Source organism: Metopolophium dirhodum, chromosome 3 (assembly GCF_019925205.1).
Source record: "Metopolophium dirhodum isolate CAU chromosome 3, ASM1992520v1, whole genome shotgun sequence".
Taxonomy (NCBI): Eukaryota; Metazoa; Arthropoda; class Insecta; order Hemiptera; family Aphididae; genus Metopolophium; species Metopolophium dirhodum.
Genome location: NC_083562.1, coordinates 34048694 through 34070797, shown reverse-complemented (window position 1 = coordinate 34070797; position 22104 = coordinate 34048694). Strand labels below are relative to the sequence as shown.

The 22104-nt window shown below is 29.9% G+C and overlaps 1 protein-coding gene and 1 long non-coding RNA gene across 4 annotated transcripts in view; both read right to left on the bottom strand.

The window, feature by feature from the left end:
- The window catches only part of LOC132941685 (fasciclin-2), a 172954-nt gene that overhangs the window by 146028 nt on the left and 4822 nt on the right, over positions 1 to 22104 (bottom strand). The gene's annotated exons all lie outside the window — the stretch shown is intronic.
- LOC132942001 (uncharacterized) overlaps positions 1 to 22104 on the bottom strand; it is an 81442-nt gene that overhangs the window by 57502 nt on the left and 1836 nt on the right. Inside the window, exon 2 of the long non-coding RNA XR_009664211.1 lies at positions 1243 to 1302. This is a non-coding gene — a long non-coding RNA (uncharacterized LOC132942001). The remainder of the gene's footprint in view (positions 1 to 1242; positions 1303 to 22104) is intronic.

Here is a 22104-nt window from a genome sequence, read left to right as displayed (position 1 = left end):
AACTCCTCCCCGCTGCAGAGGAGTTGTTCGGTTGTACACATCGGGACGACTCGTAATTAATCGCTAACAGATTTAAAAATATTATACGAAACACCCGCCCTGCATGTGACCTATACCCAAAACGCGATTCCCACGAAACTGGATCCCGATGAGACTGCAGACGTGTTTTCGTCATCGCCGGACCACGCCTGGCCAGTTACTCTACAGCAGGGGAGTTTTCAGTTTTGCTCTGTTCTCAACTTTTATATCGTCCGTGCGTTATTGTATAATACTGTAATAGTAAACGTCATGTTTGACGATAACACTGAGCGTGATAAACTAAATCGATTTGGCGGGAACTGCGAAAAAAAACAATCGTGCAAAAGCGACGGCAGCTATTTCGGACGTCTACGCCGCCGGACTCGTCAAAAATCATTCGGAAAGTTCTGTTGTTTATACAGTCATTACACGTGCGCTGGTCGATAATGACGATACGCGTTTTCGGTATCACGTCACGTATAGGTATAATACTATAGGTACACACATACACAACCGACACTATATATAGTGTATATCGCCCAAAATTATTACATAGTAAAGAGACCGATTTTAATGAAAGGTTTAATAAACGGATTACGTATACACGTATATTGTAGTTGTATATAATTTACAATATATATTATATTACCCTATATAGGTGGAATGAGCGCATAATAGCATATAATCGCAAATATAATATATACAGCGTGATTCGCACCAAACGTGCTCACTCCATTTTTTTTATCTTCAATAATGTTGTTATTCAAAATCTGATTTTTGGAATTTTTAAATAATATATTTCATTTAAGACCAAATTTTTAAATTCTTGGGATTTTTTTGTATTACACTACACGTAAGGGAGTACCATGTGGAGATACAAACTTTTATTCGTCAAATGAAAACCCAGCCCCTTTTCTATTATAAATTAATTATCGTTCATTTTCCTGGGAATTTTGACACATCAAAATTAAAATTCGAACTAGTATAGTTTTTTAGTTATTTAACTGTGTGCACTAAAGGCGCAATTATAGGTCCATGATAATAAGTTTGGAATACATGAGGGCATGATGATTTGAACATGTTAGTAGTTGATACCTATAAATAACATTTTACAACTCTTTTTATTTTAACATATATTATTTATGTATTATATATTTTAGCTGGTATTTGGCAGATTAAGACTATTTTTAGGACAATATATCACACAGTTAAACTTTACATTACCATATTTTTCTTTCAAATTTCTTTAAAATATGTTTATTTGATTGAAAAAGTTTAACATACCTGCAACAAAAATCAAAAAAAAATAAGATTAATACAATATGTCAATTAATGATAAACTTAAATTAATATACTGTAAACTGCAGCAGTTCTTAAATCTATGCAGCGTTTTGCATAATATATATTAATATATAATAAATAAAACGGAATAAAATTCCACTATTTTAAGTGGCGACGTTTAATAAAACAAAAATGATTATTGCGGGGTATATACACTCGGGTCAGGATATTTGCAAATTGTATTTAAGTCCATAACATTACCATAAATACGCCCATGCCAAACACATTTTACTATATCACTTGTGCGCGTCGTGTATATACTCGTAAAAAAAAAACGAAACTCCGAACCACCCATTTTTCGACCCTTTGCGAGATACGAACTGCAGGCAAGATACTCTAGCATTATAAGTACACGGACAGTAAAAAAAAAAAAACTGCCGAGGGAATCAATTGGACAGAGTGGAAAAGAGTATTAAAAAAAGTACATTCCTGTGCCATTGAATATTATACTCTTATGAATTTCAAATGAGGGAAATATGCATATACAGACCCCAAGTTTCCCCACAGGAGTTTTCGAAACCTAGTAATGACGAGCCCGCCCGGCGGTTACCCCATATACGCACAAAGCACACGTCGTTTTGTCTAATCGTGTATAATATTATTACTATACGCCGTACATCGTCCATTCAATTCGACCGCCGGACGATAACATTTATCGTGTTTTTCACGGCCGAAAACGTCACCGTCGAGTTCACCGACACCATTAACGACAACGTTTACGTCGACTACTCGATAGCAGGTATAATATTAAGTAACACAATCGTCCCAGACGACCTGCAGCGTCAACAATATACCTAGCTGGTGCCGAAAATACGTCTTATTTATACATTATTATCGCATATCGGCAGCGCGACCTCGTCGTTGGAGAAAACCTACGTTTCGGATTGCCACGCGCCGGCTACACGACACGATAATAATATTATAGACTGCCATAATAATATATAATATAGTAGATAATAATACTATAATATCATGAACCACAAACACGGTATTGAGTTTTCTGCGGTCCGTCGTTGCACCAGAGAATCTCGCATTCTCGCGTAATACACTATGGTATATATGTATATATAACTAAATTGTGCGCGCAAAATATTAATATAACAATAATAATAAGTAATAATAACAAAACACACTTCAGCGGTGATGGCAACGTCATATGTGATATTATACAAGACACGACGACGACGACAAGAAGTTATACGGTCTTCTCGTTCGTTTTTGGCACACGCTACGCATAATATCATCACATGCCTCCCTTTGATGGCACACACACCATCCCTCCACCCCCCCCCCCCCCGCCACCCGCCACCAGATCATTCTTTTGCACGCCCGTCAGCGTATGTATAGTTCACCGGAGTGGACAAAATTGACGATACCGAAACAATATATAATATATACATATAAACATATATACGTGAGCGGTATACATCGGCGCCAGTGGCGTGTGACGGACGTATATATATTATATAGATATTTCCTCGGAAGCAATATTTTTAAGGGTGGTGCGTAGCTACAGGGTTGGTCTTCGCAGCGAAAACTCCTCGGAATACATTATTACGACGATATTATCGTGTATATAAAAATTCGATGTGCCTGTTTTGACGTTTTGCATTCGAATCCGACGATATTATAAATAATTGACTTTATATACGCGACGGCGAAAATGTTCGCATAATATAATAATATTGGTACCTACCTAGGAGAACGAATAGGAAAATATAATGAAATTAGATCGCGTCTACGTAGAAACATACTAATATTTATCCACGAAACGGTCTGCACCCCGAAGACTTGAAACCAAATAGAACCGCATAATATTATGTTTTAATATATTACCATCTCAATACATATATGGACGACGGTTGGAACAGCGAGAGACTGTTTTGTGGGGTGATTTAGTCGATTTGTATTTTGTATATACATATATTAGTGTATACTGTATAGGGACATTTTCAATAGGTCAATACATACTCGATAGTTATACGTTATTATAAGCGTCGTCACCCTGCACTGTAGGACTTATATATTTTATCGAACGCGAAACCAATGCAACGACGATGATGATAATAATAATAATAATAATCAATAATAATCATTTATACTTTCACCACGCACGCTAAAAACACAATATGTTTACAGAATATTTTATAAAATTCATATTGTAGACACGCAACTAAGATACACATTTTTATACAAGGTGATTATTTGACCGTAAGACAATCGTTGTTATCCTTTGTGTTCCTTGTGTAATATAACTATATAGTACTCGTGAATTTGAAAAAAAATTGACACATAATAGTCCTACAGTTATATTATATGTACAAGAGGCTGAGTTTGAAGTCTGGTAGAGCAATAAAGGATTTTTCGGGGAAAACACAGCGTATACGAGTTATAACAGGTACCGCCGACTTCAAAGGAATTGTCGTATAAGAGTCCCCAGAAAAAAATGCCCCAAGGAAGAACCACTGACAAAATTCCCCGACCCTAGGAAAAAAAATCCCGAAGTATAATATCACCCACACAGCATTCTTCAATGAAAGTGATTGAATAAATATTTTAAAAACGTTTGAATCATTGTTATATTGAATTACAAATATGTAGGTAGGTACAGATACTTATGATTTACTGAGTAGGTATATCATATTTAAATATTATTTAGGTTCAACAATTATTAATGATTAAAAATCAAGTCAAGTTTTATATTTTTACCACATACCTACATTATTTTACCTAGAAAAAATAATAAAATAAAAAATACAATAAAATTATTACCTACTTCAACAACTACTCCGTTGTAGAAAACCTGCATAAGTAAAATATTTCGAATTAACGATAAGGAAAATTAATAAACGATAATACTGTTCATATAACATTATGAAGTTCTCACGCATTATCGTCTAAATATTAGAAAACGATGTAATGAGTAATTTATATTGACTATTATTATTTGCTTTATGATTTAATTTTTATATTTTGTATTAAATTTATCGAAATATTTTCGGGGTTCTTCCCTGAGGGATATTTATTCCGCAATTCGCCTTCAACTTCAAACCACCTTCTACATACTCCTATTACTTTCAGTTGTACTACATGTATAATAAATTATAAAATTAGGTACACCGTGTAGAAAAACGTGATTGTTCCTCTACAAATGGATGGAAATTGACTGAGAAAACCGAGTGTCTTACGAGAGAGAGAAACCGTTAAAAAAATCACCTCGAGGTACGACGAGTTGTGATGGCACTCGAACGCGCTCGACGACGAAAACGTGACGGCCGCCGCAGCAACCGCTACCGGTCCAAGAACAATGGACCGCGGTAACGTTCGTGAAACTACGGTGACGTTCGTGCGCGGACACTTAGCGACGGACGAAGGCGGCGGCACGTACCGAAAAACTATATAGAGAACTGCTGCTGAGAGAGAAAAAAAAAAGAAACACTTTATGTGTACAACACCACGCGTAGACAATAAAAAAAGAAAAATATAATAATAATATTATATCGTATTATATTCCTTAACACGCGGCTGCTCGGTCGAATGATGGCAGTCGGTCGGTGGTTGGTTTCTGCACATAGGTACCTATTATCGTGAAATTATTAAAAACACAACTGCGATTACTGCAACAATACGAAATCCAGTCTAAACGTGTCGAGACGTTTTTTTTATAACAATACATTTAAAAATCCGCGGTAATCGTTTTACGCGTCAGACTACTAAAACGTTTTCTACTATATTTCTATAGTTTATATTTTACATTTTGGAAATGCATTTAGACCGTATTGTACGACATCATCATCATCATCACCGTCATCGTTGTCGCCATATTGTTGTAATAATACAACATTCTTATTGTTACACTACAGTTGTATAATAATATGTATGTGTTACACACTTACACCCATATAATATGAGTATACCGAATAATCCATTTATAAGATGACGCATTTGTAAGACGCACTCATTATTTTAATATTTAATTTTACTATTTTTTTATCGTAACATTATTTTTTATAAATTTTACTAATTTTAAGGACACTGTGCATTTTTTAATTCCTTATTCCAAAGCAAAATATGTTATGGAATAATTCGATACATAAAAATCAAATTTTGAACGTGTAGGTAGTTTTTAAGTTGTAACTTTATAAGTATACAAAGTTTTGATGAGTGGAATTGCGCGCGTGGTCAGGAATAGGTACTCCGCTAGACCAAAATATAATATTCTGCTACAGAGTATGAAATTAAAAATGTAAGTCATCAATTAAAAAAGCAAGAAACTTAAAAAATAATAACGATAATACATAATACTTAGTAAAAAATATAAATTTGACCATAAAATGTTGGATTGTAACGAATTACAAATATATGTAAAAGAAATATTTTCTGAAACGTTAGTGGTTTGTGATATAATGTATGTCTCACATGAGTTGGATTACTCCGTATAATATTATATCATAATATAATAACATTTTCCTCCCCCTCCCACACAACGACAACGGTGACAAATGCGAGAAAACTGTGACCAACTAAAGCCGCTATACCTACGACGTTTATTATACGTATTGTAAGTAATATCAATGAGTATATATTGTAAAATAATGGTAATATGAAATTGTTTAGTAATATTATAAATACGTACAATACCTACCCTCATAAGAAGTCGTATTAAGTTTTACCCGGGTATTGTTTCGATTTTTTCCTATTCGCGGTTTATTAAAACGTGGCCATAAAATATTTTACCCTACATTATACGCATTAATAGTTTCCGATTCGAAATGCTCGACGGCACGCTATACATAACTTAACGACACTTTTATAAAGAAATCTGTTGGTATCGCAATTTCGAAAGGTCACGACTAATTTTTGGGTTTCAATTGTAAATTATATAGTATACGTGTTTTTTTTTTTTTGCAAACCTATACAATGGTAGGTGGTACGTTCGTTTTATATACCTACCGAGTGCTCAGGATTTAGTATAGGTGCCTGACCATTATTATATTATTACTTTTCATCGTTCAAATTATGATTATAATACGCCAACACTTAAATAAATTCTGATATTTTTTACTACATTCCCTTGATTTTATTCAAAATAAAACTTTTGGTATATTTTCTTATAAAATAAAATTTTATGTAGGTACCTACTTCAATTGTGTACAATAATAATACGAAAAAAAAACACTCTTAAATTACCCCTATGACGTGTTGTACAGTGTAGCTGTAGGATACCACAAACTAACTGCGTATATATACGTTTAACGTAATAGCATTTCAAATTAACATCCCTATTCACCCTAAAATCTACCATTAGAATACATATGCAATAACACAATTAATAACCCTTGTACGTATACCATTATTTATTTAGGTATATCTCGTTTTTGGAATCATTATTTTTTTTAATTGGGTTCAATACTTTGTACGACCGTGTGGGACAGTTACTCGGACGTTTCGGTTCGAAAATAATACATTAAATCCGCTATAGCTAACGAAAAAAAATATCTATAATTATTATATTCGGTCATACACTCGCATACACTCGCATACTACAATATCGTACAACGTAGAAACATAACTTTAAGCCTATAACTAACTATTCGTACAACGCATTAAAATACAATGCGGTTTTCAAAATTATATATTATTATATTTGAACCCACACTATTATTTCAAGCATATATACACACTCAGAGTCATTAGTTTATCATTCTATTATTTACCATGGTTCATTACAAACCGTATTTGACATTATTACAATATAAATATTAAATGCACAATGTACCGGGTGGCAATGGGTGTACATTATGAACGTCGTGCTTAAGAAATTGTAACACATCGTGGTATTAACGCTGTTGGTGGTACAAACACTATACAACGTCAATATTATGGCATCGTTCCAGAAAACGAATGACATTGGTTTTGTGGATAAACGTTTTTAAATAAACACAATTATTATGGGTTTGTATAATAATAATAATATGTACTTTCAATTATAAATTAATATTTATAAAAAAAAATCCAATGAATTATTTTTTCTAAATCAATAATCATGTGTGTTTTGTTATGTCAACAATTCACATTCTTCGTATACACAATGTTAATTTAAACACTAGACTTTCGTACATATTATATAATATAATCATATTTATATCAATCAGCAATAATCGAATGAAAATAATTACTCTTTTAACAATTAACCTACCTATTATATAACACACAATATCCCCAATATCGCGTAACAAGCAGCAAACTATTTGATCTCGGTTGAACAAATTATGTATAATATGTTATACATTGTACATATAATTATAGTTGACATACAGAACGAAAACAATAAAACGGACAGAGCCAGTGAAAAAAAAACTATAATGCCGCGTTCGCGTATGCCGTCCAGGATGACGTCATTCGTCGAACTATAATATCATTCACTGTCAGTTGTTATATACCTACCTAAGTTTTGTAATACCTGAAAGGTTGAAAACATCTACCACGGGTCACCAGGTAAACATCCAAAGCTATATCATATTATAAACATGATACTCTAGTATCTCAATGTAAAGCGACGCATATATTTTATATTAAAAGAACGCCACATCCGCAGCTAGGTGTTGTCTCTGTCATACATACGCGAACAACATGTCAAAATTGTACATTCGCAATTATACTTTTTACTTTGTTATTTTAAAAATTAGAATGAATTGAGTATTGACCTATTATAAAATTAAAATCCTGCAATTATTATCCAGGGGGCTTTTATTTATATTTTTATTACAAAACAATAGTTATGAGAGCATTTTAATATAACTGTAAGCTTTTTGTAAATTAAAAGCCTCCGAGATAGCTAATAATAATAATAATCCCTATGGCTGATAATTATCTTAAATTAGTTTAAATTTATAAACGGTCAATTTTCTTAGTATTTAAAAACGACAGAGTAAAATGATTGATTAAAACGTAAATTGTGCCAAGTTATGTGTTTGTAAGACGGAGACACTTCACACGTGGGTGTGGACTGTGGAGTACGCTTAAGTATGTTTACTTTTGGGTTCTAGCCATCGTTTATACACACGAATTATTGTAAAATAAAATAAGAATATTATGAAAAATATCTATCCGGAGCAAGCTGCAGTGACGGCCCTATACGAAGAGCGTAAGTTTTCCATAACAGTATATATTGAGCACGTGGAGCCCGTACGAGGACAATACAAGACGTGATAACAGATCGATATTATGTGAAGTGGGCGTATTGGAAACACGAGACGCATAATATAATATAAAATACCTACCTAATATAATTTATAATATTTTTACGTCGTTCAAAGTCGTCGTATATAAGTTTCCCCGTCGCACTATTGAATATTATATTATATTATATTATATAAAATCAAATATAATAATATATACGTTCTTCTGCAGTGCGCCACTGCTAATACACTTGACAACGGTTCTCCCTGTAGCCACATTGTTCCACAGAGCCCATTACCGCCCTATATAAATACCTACAGTGTTATCGTGCAGACGATGACGACATGGCGACGGTAAACGCCGACCGTTCGAGGAGTAAAAGTTGAAACTCATTTTGCACCGCGTGTTGTCAACGCACACTCGGCAATGCCTGTGGATGACATTCGATTCCCTTTGAACGCGCCGTTGTTCCCGTCTCCCCTCAGAAAATATTATATATATATTATATTTTTTTTGCCAGCTGTAATTTCTCGGAGAACACCATTACTTTTCACGCTTCCGGAGTGTTGTGTCTACTTATCATTGTGAGTTTATATATATACATCATATTATATATACTTTACACCGAGTTTTACGTTACTCAACACCCCCCATCCCCGACCCCTTACCTCGGAGAAAAAACCACACTGTGACGCCGAAAATAACTGCGCGATGATAAGAGAGAACCTGCACCGGGAAAACGACGACAAGTCGACTAGAAAGAAACACTGGTCGTAAAAAAGCTAATTAGGGAAAATGTGAGAAAAAATTATTAAAACCTGCGGAGATCGTTGACGTGGTTATAACAATAATACTTGTTTGGTTTATTTAAGTTAATTCTAGATAAACGCCGTCGGTAAATCAACGTTTAATATAGACGACTTTGTGGATAGTGGGTATATAATAATGATGATGATACGACATTTAAAACTAGCATCATTTTTTTTACTGGAAGACGAACCAATCAGCTGCACAAGCAAGCGTTCAAGGACGATAATAATTGATTGGTATGAAAAAGATGCAATATATAGTTAAACAATTCATCAGCATAGTTTAAATCAGTGTTCAATTCATCGTGAAATGATAAATTGAATTATGTTGGAACAGTTAAATGCAATAGATATAATGTTTATTTTGCGCAATGAAAACCCACCGGGCTTTAGAAATAATATTTTAATCGTGAAGAAAAATTTGATTAATGGTTACGGTTATAATGACCAAATAATGTTCTTAATAAGTTAGACGAACCAAACAGCTGTCTATCTCTATTCAATTGAAGTAAAATACAAATATACGTCAAGGTAGATTTATAGTTAAGTTAAAGTTAAAGATAGTTGTACAAATATGAAATGTATATAAATAAATTGAAACATGATTTTTTGACAGCAAATCTCTTGTTTAAGCATTTAATTATTAAGTATCACAACAACAAAAAAAACAGTGCAATACGCTGACAACATTTTCCTAATATTTCATCTGGTACAATTTCACTAACCAGCTTAAATACAAGGGGTGATTGATTGTATCCATTTCAAATTGAAATTAAGTTGTCCGAACTCAAAACGTGATAGGTATTTAATTGGTATTTATTGTTACTTTTTTAACTTTCCCCTCTAAAACTGGGGTCTTAAGCAGGGTTTTTTAAAATGAGACTTCTTTGAGATAATTCAAATTATTTATCAGTTTTTCAATTTCAACCATTTTAATTAAATTCAGTCAAATATCTAAGTATTTATTATGTGTGTATTATATATTATATTATATCTTTAGACCTTAAATATGAAGTTATTTATTTAAATGTGTCTGAAAACTAAAACATAAAATATTATATATTATGCAAATTTAAACTATGAAAATATTTTTATAGAACACTTCTTATCATAACTTTAATTAAAATTCCAATCATTATACACTACAAAATAAGCATTTAAAAATAACTTTGTAATTAATGAAATAGAATTACGTAGCCGTTAATATATCTATTACTCAACTTCTCAATTATTATGGCAACAAGTAACTTTAATAATGATTATTAAATCTTGTAAAGCTTAAGTTTTTTTTCAAAATAAATAAAATCCGCAAGTAATGACACGTCAAAACAAATCTAAGGGTTTTGCAGTTATATTATAACTACATTATTGCCTATCGGCGTCTATTATATATATTATTGTATTTAATACTCCCGAATCGTGCATTAATAATAATAAAAAAATAGCATAGGTAACAAATAACATAAATTAATGTTAGCAAATAATAATTATGTATGAAATTTAAATGAACATGTAACATAATATTAAATAACTAAGTACCGTTTGATGACATCCCACATGTCCCACATATCCCAAATGTCAACGATCTAAAAGTATTTGTAGTAGGTATTCATTATGAGATCTCAATTATAAAAAATTGTATCTACTAACATTTTTTACATTCAATTTTTAAGTAATTCAAATTATGCAAACAAAAATAATTTAATAACTACACTAAGCATTCTCCATCGATATTGTTTACCTATAATTATAAAATATTAGACCAAAACAAATAACAGTATAATAATATTCAACATTTAATTAATCAATATATCTAATTATTGAACGAATACTGTTTAATAATTGACCAAAATGGTTTTATTAAGGACATGTTTTTTTTGTTGAAACATAAATATCTCATTCATAACTAACAACCTCTGAGCATGATATAATAATAAAATTGCTCGATAAAAAAAGATAACTTAACACAATAAATTTGGATCGATAATAAAAATGCAATACACTAACAATTAATAAATATCCAAAAATAATACTACAATCATATAACTCATTAATAAGTATGTCATTACATTAATTATTAATTCATAATCATGTAGTTTCCATGAAATCGTACACAAAGGTTGACAGCATTTTATCTATCTTTATAAACGTCATGTAAAAACCATTTAGTGCGAACAACAAGCGTCAACTGCGATACGATCGTTTTTTTATTTTATTTTTTATTTTACGCGGATAAAAATACCGGAACCAGGGAAATCCACCTTTTTATTATTTGTTCTCCAGACTTTAAAACCGTCATCGCGATTATTATAGCCGAATGTCTGCACACCGAACTGGATGTGAGGAAAATAGACATATTGCGTGTTTTTTTGTCTGCTACGACCACGGATGATTCCCGTTACACAGTCTGCTTTACATGGATATAGTCAAATACCTATATATAATATATATAATATGGTGGTAACGGTAAAGCGCTCACGTCCAAACACTATAGCCATTAAACCAGTTAAAGGAGCACTCAAGACGGCCGTAACATAAATCCCCCAGCCGAACAGGTGTGTTTAAACCGTTTTATTATGCTTAAGGCGGGAAAAGCGCGGAAAAATCGAGTTTCAAAAAAATAAAAAATAAAACCTAGGTAATAATTCTTTAGCGATGTTTATCACTCGCTACTCTCTTCCCATCACCATTTACTTTGGTGTAAAAATACGGTGGAGGGTGGATGCCAAACGCCAGGATTTGGCGCACAAAGCACCGATCGAATGCAAAATGCGCGAAATGACAACAATAGGGCGAATTTTCAAGAGCCACAAATCAAACCTCACCCTCGCCCATCTAACGAATAAAAAAAATATATATTTTTTAACCATAAAATATTCTTGGGATACGGTCTATTTAAAGCCTGAAAGTATATGGTCGTTAAGTTTGAGCACTCAGAACAAACTTTTTTTGTGGATAAACAAATTTCTAACTATCGTTCTATTGAACCTTGGAATATATTTTATATTTTTGATCAAAGGGAAAGCATACACAATTATAAATCATAAGTAGTATTACATTTTATATGAATACCAAACAAAAATTGTACCATTAGTAATTTATATTATAATAACTACCGATTATTTATATAAACAAATTTAAGCTAAGCTCTCTTACTAATTAAAATGCCTAATTATAATATTTAAATAATTAAGTATTGATAACGAGTTCCCGTAATATGGATCCTAGAATACCAAATTATGTGAATAAAGTACCTATGCATACAATTTTGATACATTGTTGATATATTTGTATTAAATTAATTATTGTAAACCAATGAATCAACTAATTTGAATTGATCTATACTTATCTCAAATTCTCAATTTACGATCACACCTAAATGTATAGCTTTATAAAAATAGTCGGTCATTCTTACGTAACCTTTTATAATTGTCGTCCGTCGATAAACATGAATACAATAGTGGTGGTCTTTGCTCAAAGTTTGTTTGTATTAAGTAGGTAGCAACAAACAATTATAATTTACTAATTTAAAACTGTCATTTATTCAACTTTATTATAGACAGTAAAAATTGGTATTTTAATTATTTTGGATATACATAATATTTCATGCCACGACTACATTGATAATATAAAAACAGTATTCCAACATAATTTTTTCAAACAACTGAATTTAATACTAGTAAAATTACTAAAATATTTTCACTAACATTAAATATTTATACACTCCAAAACTACATAGGTAGTGCTACCTACTAGCTTTTAGCACCCCTAATTTGACACCACAACGATAAAACCTGTAAATGTAATTGCATTTTTTTTTATATTATAACGCATTATACCAAGAATATTAATATTATTAATATTACATTACATATATTATTTACAAAAATGAGTCACTTAGAAAAATACGTGTTATTAGTGTTATTAATATATCCATTCCACATTTTTTGGTATGCACACACTAATTTAATGTTAGTTAAATAGTAAATATCTTAATAATATCATTAATATTATATATATGCTATTGTATAATCTCATACTAATTTGTTTTCAGTGCGTGTTAATAACAAACATATATATTATTTCATATGATTCACTGACGTTTTAACATGACATAATACAATAGCCGTTTTAACTTTTTTAGATTGCAAAATAATAGAAGAAAATAACGTTAGATATACAACTACAGTATTGAACGTATGTCAGCTGTGGATATCCGTAGCTCTGACTACTGACATTAAGCACAAGATTTTCGGGAGATAATAACAGTGGTCGGATGTTGACTTTGTTTGATAAACCGGTTATATAGCCATTCCTGTACATAAGACACTGACAACGAAGGACTATAAAAAAAATAAAATACATTTCCTATATAATAATAATATAATCGTCTTGCTGCACTGAGTCACATATCATTTATGACCTTGAACGGCAAAGAAAAAATGAATAGCCAACAATAGAGACGCTCTAATAACTTGCATTGTAACACTTGATCCATCTAGTAATGTTACATGCACGCAAGATGATCACGTTAAAAATGTAATTATTCTTGTTTAAGTGAAAACGTGCTACTGTATTGTTGGTTTTTTTTATACCCTCAATGCGATTTTACTAAGATATATAATATAACTTAAACCTCGACTTAAACCTACTAAAGAAAATTATTTTTAGCAAACATTAATATCTAGATAAATTCAAAAATGTAAATATTATATTATATTATATTATGTAGGTACTAAATAGGGTAATAACAAATTAATAAACAAGTACAACATGACATAAAAATTCTTGAACCTATAGGTTTACTTATAAATATATAAAAATGATTTATAAATAAATATAAATTTATGACTTATGGCAAATAATATTTAAATAGAAAATTATTATCCGGCTTTTATATAAGTTTTAATTGAAAAAAAAATAGCAACACAATAAGCTTTAATCACTTGTTAAATCCAAAAAAATATATATATACCTTGCACCGAAAAAAACTCGAGTCCCAGTAATATGCTCATCAGTAGTATTAGAACAATATGAAGCATCTTGTGAAATATAATGTTATAGGCCAACGAAATTCTCTTTGAATTTAAAAGATATCCAAAGAAATTATAAACAATTTAATTTATAAAAAAGGCAATTTCAAATGGATATTTACGATTTCCCGTAATATTATACAAATATTCATATCACGTGGTGCAGTAATAACGCTAAAAATATTAATTTTTCAACAAGTGATAAATTTAAAAAAAAAATATTTTAATCAATCAATAGGTCAATTTTAAAAATAATTTTTCAACTCATTATAGTATTTTGAAAAAATTAAGTCCTTAGAGTATAATAATATACCTATATACTCTATAGATCCATTCAGATTTCAGAATACAAAAGTATTAACGTCTCAATGTATTTCAAGCCACACACTTTTCTATTAGGTACAACCATTTGTTTTAAAAATTAAAAAAACAAAGAGCTGATACAATTGTTAGATGAAGTCTTGACGATATAAAAAATTAATAACATTTCAAATCATATTTCAAAAATATTGTACACGTGTACATTATAATAATAAATCTTATAAATTGATAATCACATTATAATGAATACGACAGAAGAAATGTCGAAATGAACAATGACTTTATGTGCCAGCGATGATGACTATATTATATTGTACTATTATTGTTAAGGGTATTTTAATTGATATACTGCAATTTCACTGTTATTGAATCATAATATCAAAAATAATTAAAATTTGATATACTTATTACATCATTTAATAACTTTTCTAACCAATATAAAATATCATATAAGTACTACACTAAAAACTGAGTATTATATTATTTTTACGATATTACTCCATAACGACGATTAGTAAACATTTGTACTTTCGTTAGTATTATTAAAATTATGTCTATTTTATCCAAATCAAAGATATTTAAAATGGCGTGACAAATAAATTTACCAGAAGAATATTTTTAATTCATTTCGTTAATATAAAATCAAATTATACAGCAAAACTGTTTAGAACAATTAAATGTGTCTAAAAAAAATATACTAAAACGCCTTTCAATTGAAAATTAAACTTTAAAAGATAACCTTTCTTTATAATAAAAAAAAATTAAACTGTACAAAAAATATTAAATTAAACAATGGAATCATTATAATTGACATTATTACGTATTATTATAATTTGACTTAAAGATTACCTTTTTAAAAATTAGTAAAAAAAATCATAGTTACTTATTATTCATTAATATTTTACAATTATACTTATACAATTATTATTGTACCCCCACAATAGTATTTTGGACAGTATCAAACAATAAAATATGATCGATGGACATTTTTTGTAAAGAAGAAAACATAGTATAATTTATTAAACGTAAATCACACTGTAATATACTATATACTTTATAACAACAAATATACATCAAATATCATTTGATTATTATCACTAATATGTTTTTAGAAGGTTCGTGCTAATTTCTAAAATAATAAAATCACTTCGAATGAATTAAGAACGCACGAATTAAACCCGATGAGGGTTGAAATTCTTTACACAATAAGTCACGAAATCACGTTACTACCTTCCAACTTACCTAACACAACTGTTATTTTTCCGATTGTTATCATAATTTAATATGCGTGGAATTATTTTAAAAGTGCATAAGTCTGGGCAGCACCTGCAGGGTACTGATTTAATTTTTGTTATTAATTTTTGAATTATCTAAATAATGAAGTGATCAAGTGCATAAATTACTAAGTATTATTACATTTGAAAAACACTTAACCAAATAGAATATAAATGCGACAATAATACCATAGTTACCTATACTAATAAATATACTTATATATACTACTATTTTCTTTTAAACGTAAGGAATTATTCTCTGAATAAACAACAGAGTAATTTATTTAAAAAAATATTCATTTAGAATAGCAATAGTTACATTTTTTCCACGATAAATAGCTTAAATAATGTGGGTTAATGGTTTAAAAATATTATGAAATTAAATATTCAATGTTAAGATCATAACTATTTTACAAAAACTTATAATATATAAGTTTATAAAAATATTAATCTTATCAGATAACTTTGGCTTCGTATATGCTTTAGAGCGTGTAAAATAGATGGAGAAAAACGCTATAAATCAAATATGTTTCAGATTTTCTTTAATGATAAACCACCCTAAAGTTATGGAATGAACTGAATTTGTCCCACGTGACCTAGAAAGAATCGCCGAAACAATAAATAAAAGTAATATGGTTTTAGACTACGTTGCGTTGAGTTTTAGGTGGATAAATGGCCTATAAAGAGTATATTATGACCTATCCTTATCGTATAATTTCTCGAACCCTTCTCAAAGTATATAAAATAATCGTTTATAAGATTTTATAAATCTAAAATTGCTCACAACATATTTAGAAAACACTCGAATTTTAAAACTTTTGTACTTTATAACACATAACACATATTACTTTTTAAATACGTTTGTAATAAATAATGTGACGTATAAGTAAATTATAAAACACTTACAATCCCTATTCTTTCTCGAAATTCTCGTTTAAGTAATTTAATCATAAAATACTAGGTACGTAAAGAAATAGAAAATTGTAAATGTAAAATATGAATTATAAAACATGATTTATTGATATAACTACCTACGCATAAGAATAATGATTAAAAAGAAAAAGGTCTTAAGCATAAGAGTCGTACCAAAAAGTTTAAGTTAGTTTTCAACTAATTCAAAACTAATTTTTACACATGCTTGCAGTTTTAAACTGAAAGAATCCATTTTATTCGTAAGCTCTACACGATTAGCGTCAGAGATCGGGTAACCAATTCTTGAGAGGGCTAAAAGACTAACCAGGGGAAAGTCCGAGTGACGATGAAAAATGACCCTCAGAGATGACCCCCTCTACCTATCCTTTTCGACATTTTTCCTACCATAAATGGTTTTAATTTCGTATCAAGGACGTATACTGGTTGGTCTCTGGCTCGGTCTCTGGGGAAATATTGTGTCTATCCTACCATCACTCCCTTCTTGGAAAAACCCCAGAATGATTTCCCTTCTGGTTTTCGACATCCCCCAGAATGTGGCTAATACCACAGAAAGTTCAGTTCTTTTTATATTAATACCAGAAGACTTTTTTTTGGTACCGTTCACGCATCACTGATAAAGGTTGGAAACCTGCAAGGGAAAACTAGCATCGATTCACCGTGACTATAAACAAAACGAGGGTGCAATGATATTTCCAACTTGAGGGGAAGCCCCGGAGGCGTAGAAAAACCAACTCGCAACAAAAGCAAGACGTTTGACGATGGTAAACTGTTATAATATAGTGATGCGTGTATTTATCGGTGGTTTTATAACATAACGATATGCTATGCTACGTTGCTTGTGCCAACTGAACTAACAAAGTTTCACCCGTATAAATAAGCGACTTTAATGAGTATATTCATCGTATTGTAAAAAAATTAATTATTTGTTTCATGAGAAATTTGCATAGTGCATGTATATACAGCAATATACAACCTACAAATACCTACCTAATTCAGTCGGAAATGTTTAAACTAACATTATATTTAATAGAAAAGTGAAGTTCTTAATGAACTTCTAAAAAAAATGATTATATACCTAATATTTTTTTTCTTTAATTAGGAGGTACCCACTTATCACTTATATTGATTTTAGTAAATATTTACCTTCCTATGTTTAATTTTATAAAATAAAATCAACAAAGAAAATTAAAAATCTTATACAATTCCTAAACAATTATAAATGTAATGTTTAAATTATCTTAAATTATGAATAAATTAATAAATGTTATAAATTACAAATCATTTGTATTCTTCCAAATGTTAGAAATTATAAATTAAATATAAATAAATTTTTAAATGTTCACTGTATCTACCAACTATATACCTATACCTTACCTTACACTACCAAATAATAAGTACAATAAATTGATTATGAATTCACTTTATCTCTGAACTCAAACTTAACACTTACAAGACACAATACTACCGGATAATCGATAAAAAGATAGAAACATTTTAGTTTCGAATAAAATATGTGGGATTTTATTATAAAATAAAACATTTTGATTTAAAAACCGTTAATCTACAACAGACGTTTTTAAAAAACTGTACATTTATTTAAACTCAAGTATATCTTTGGGTAAAAATTATATATTATTATATTCGTCATATACGTACAGTATTGTAGACGATACCGGACATATGAGCAAATAAACCAAACACAAACATTATTTATGAGAAATTGAAACGGACTTGGCAATGTCTACAGGCATTCCGCAGACTGCCGGCACGGAAATAGTGCGTCCATACATAACATAAATATTTTGGCTTATCCAGAAGTTTAATTGGCAAACAATGTCAGTACGACGACAGATGCATCGTCTATTTTTTTTCCACCAAAACTGCTAAAGAAAATAGATTGACAGGCGCATATATATTATTATGCGTATGCGTATTGTAAGACTTTAGCCTTTATGACACATGAGGCTGGATACAAGAGATTGGTCGATAATTGTTTGAATATAATATATAAGGTATTAGTATAGTTTGGTTGTCCAACAGACATTTTTATGATAAAATCACAAGAAACACAGAATACAATTCATTTCCAAGGACAAATGGATGATTTTATGGTGCACTATATATATCCGTTAGGATAATGGAGGGTGAATGGTTCCTTTCCCACACGCCGGCATTTTGAATAGAACACGTGTACAAATCAAGAATGATACGAGACACATTTCAAGAAATAAACGTATTATTTAACAGCGGGCACAAAAGGATAAACTCAAAACCCATAGTGATAATGAATAACGGAAAATGATCTAACTGTAAACCAATGGGGTTTTGAATTTTAAATCAAAACGTTTATTTGAATAAAATGCCAACTAAACAAAATATTATAATTTATAATATATTATAACTAAATAATCTTACGCTGTACCAAGAAAATAAAAGAAACAATACAAAATGTTAACAATGGACGTTGTTAAAAAAAAAAAAAATAATCTATAAATAAATATACTATGTTATATATATTATTATGTATTATATACATAATACATATTGTATATTAGGCTCTTGAACGAAAAAAAAATGTTTATCTTAACACGCGGTAATGTATGAATATAAAATCACGTATGGATAATAATATAAATGTAAGACGTAAAATGGTACCTTGTTGTTAGATAATGATAATAATACCCAATTTAAAAAAATAAAACCGTGTGAAATAATATTTTTAAATCAAGAAAATAAAATAAATGTAGAGAAAGAAGATAGTCATTCATCAAAAGTTGAAAAGTGTGGTGGTAGTTTTAAAACAACGAAGAGTCTGCGTGGGACTTGAATAGTATATATGTGTGTATATCAACAAGACCGATCGTTAAGTAACGATATAACCAGTTTTACTATTATATCTACAGAGTGCGACAAAAGTCAAACCCACAGGCAATGACCCGACCAGAGTCATGACCCACATTAGGGAATGGAAATAAAGAAAACTTGCAGCAATCATCGCGAGCATAACAAATGAATATCAGGCTCTCGCGGTATACACCACACACGACTTGATGTTTGGTATTATAATACCTCTAATCTTAAATTATTGTGTATATGTAGGTATAATTCGATTATGCGGTCCCGAAGCGGCGTGGCGTGGGCATCTCATTTCTCACTATACGACAACAAAAATGAAAATATTTTATCAAGTCCTTGGTCCACAGAAGCACTTGCGTTGTTATTAGAAAACTGATATGAACCGTATAAAAAAAAAACAAACAATCATCGAAACATATGCGCTCAGTGCGTAGGTATTGAAAAATAATTTTTTCCACGCATATACGCGCTACGCTTCGAGATTCCGGATATCCTCTACGTGTTAGTTGACCGGAACACCCCTTTAAAAAATTGTATGAAAAAAAGAAATATTCAAATAACCAGCTAGACGGTATAGGTAAGACGTGAAAAAAATTGTCTACCTACCCATGCAACATATACTTTTTTTCTTATTACCGCGAGTACAATATAAATTTGTTTTCCTCCATTTTTTTCCATAGTCTAGATTGAATTAAATCATTTTTGTTGGTCACGGGCAAGAAAAAAACCATTGTATAGACATAGTCAAAACTCATAACTAATAGTACCTAACCTACCTATCTGAATTAGTTTCAACAAGAATTATTTCAACATTGAACTATAATATTACTATATTAATATTTTATACATTGATAAATTAACTGTATTTTCATGACATAAACGAAATATATAAAAATAATCATTCGTGCACATCGATTGTTTTAATAGAATGGCAGAAATAATATTTTATACTCCGATATGGTCGTGAGCAAAACAACATTTTAACATTATAATATTTAAAACACGAATAAATCTATAAACGTATAGTAGGTACCTACCTACATAAATAACATGCAATATGTATACATGCATATATTTTAACTCCGTTAATTCTACTCCAAAACAAAATATTTAAAATGTCGAGTATACAGATAATAAATATCTGGTGAGTGTAATAAATACTTCGTTATAGTGTCTTACCGAAACTTAAGTAAATTTACCTCTAAAATGAGTACATGGAAATATCGAACTTTTATAATATAACAATATGTTTAAGGTTAACAAATTATTTAGGTAATATGAAATATTTTATACAAAATGTATAGAAATTATTAAAAAATGCATACAGTTATTTTACATTTTATACCTAATTAAAACAGATAATAGTTGTGAAATAAAAACAATATCCTTAAATATTACTTAATATGATAGATGATACAACAACCAAAGTGGTTGTATGCTTAAAAGCTAATAATTTTAATCTCTTATGAAAATTTAAAGTAAAATAATGCCAAGAATTGTTACAACATAAAAAAAAATTCAAAAAGCGTATTTATGGATTTTGAAAAGTAAAAATCATAAAACATAATATTAACAATACTAACATAAAACCAATACCTACATTTTCCTAAAGAAAGCTACTTCTTCAAGATACAAATACTTATTTCTTAAAATCAATCTTCAAGATGCATAAAAGAACTTTCTACAGTAGTTAACTTAATGATAAAAAAAAAAACAATTTAGAATTTAATATATAAACTGTTCTATAAATATCGAGCTAAATATGTATTACCATTTACCTACAATTCCTAAGGTTTGTAATAATATCTAAATAAAAAGTGATATTACAGAAGAACAAATTTAGTTTAACACTTACAATATTAGTTTTTAATTGTCCAGTATTATTTGACAGCAAATTTATATTGTTTTGCGTATTAACTGTTTTTTAAAATGGCATTATATCCATGTATACGCCATTTTAATAATTAATTAAATTTACTCTAATTAAAAATACGTTTGGGATAAGTGTTGATAAAAATGTTTATGAAGTCGAAAACAAAAACAGCCTTTGGTGTACACAATTTGTCACTACAAATTCATTCCTCATAAAAGCACACGCAAACATTAAATATATACAGAAATATTTTGTTATACACACTAACCTCAAATAGTTTAGAAATGGCTTTATTTGAATATTTGAATTCCAAAATATAATCACTCTGTTCCACTGTTTTAAGAAAAATGTGCTAAAGCTTTAATAATATTACCAAGCATACCTTTAACATTTTACCTAATACCTACCTATTGTTCCATACAAATTAAAGACATTCAGAATTCAGCGTCCAGATAAGCAGACAC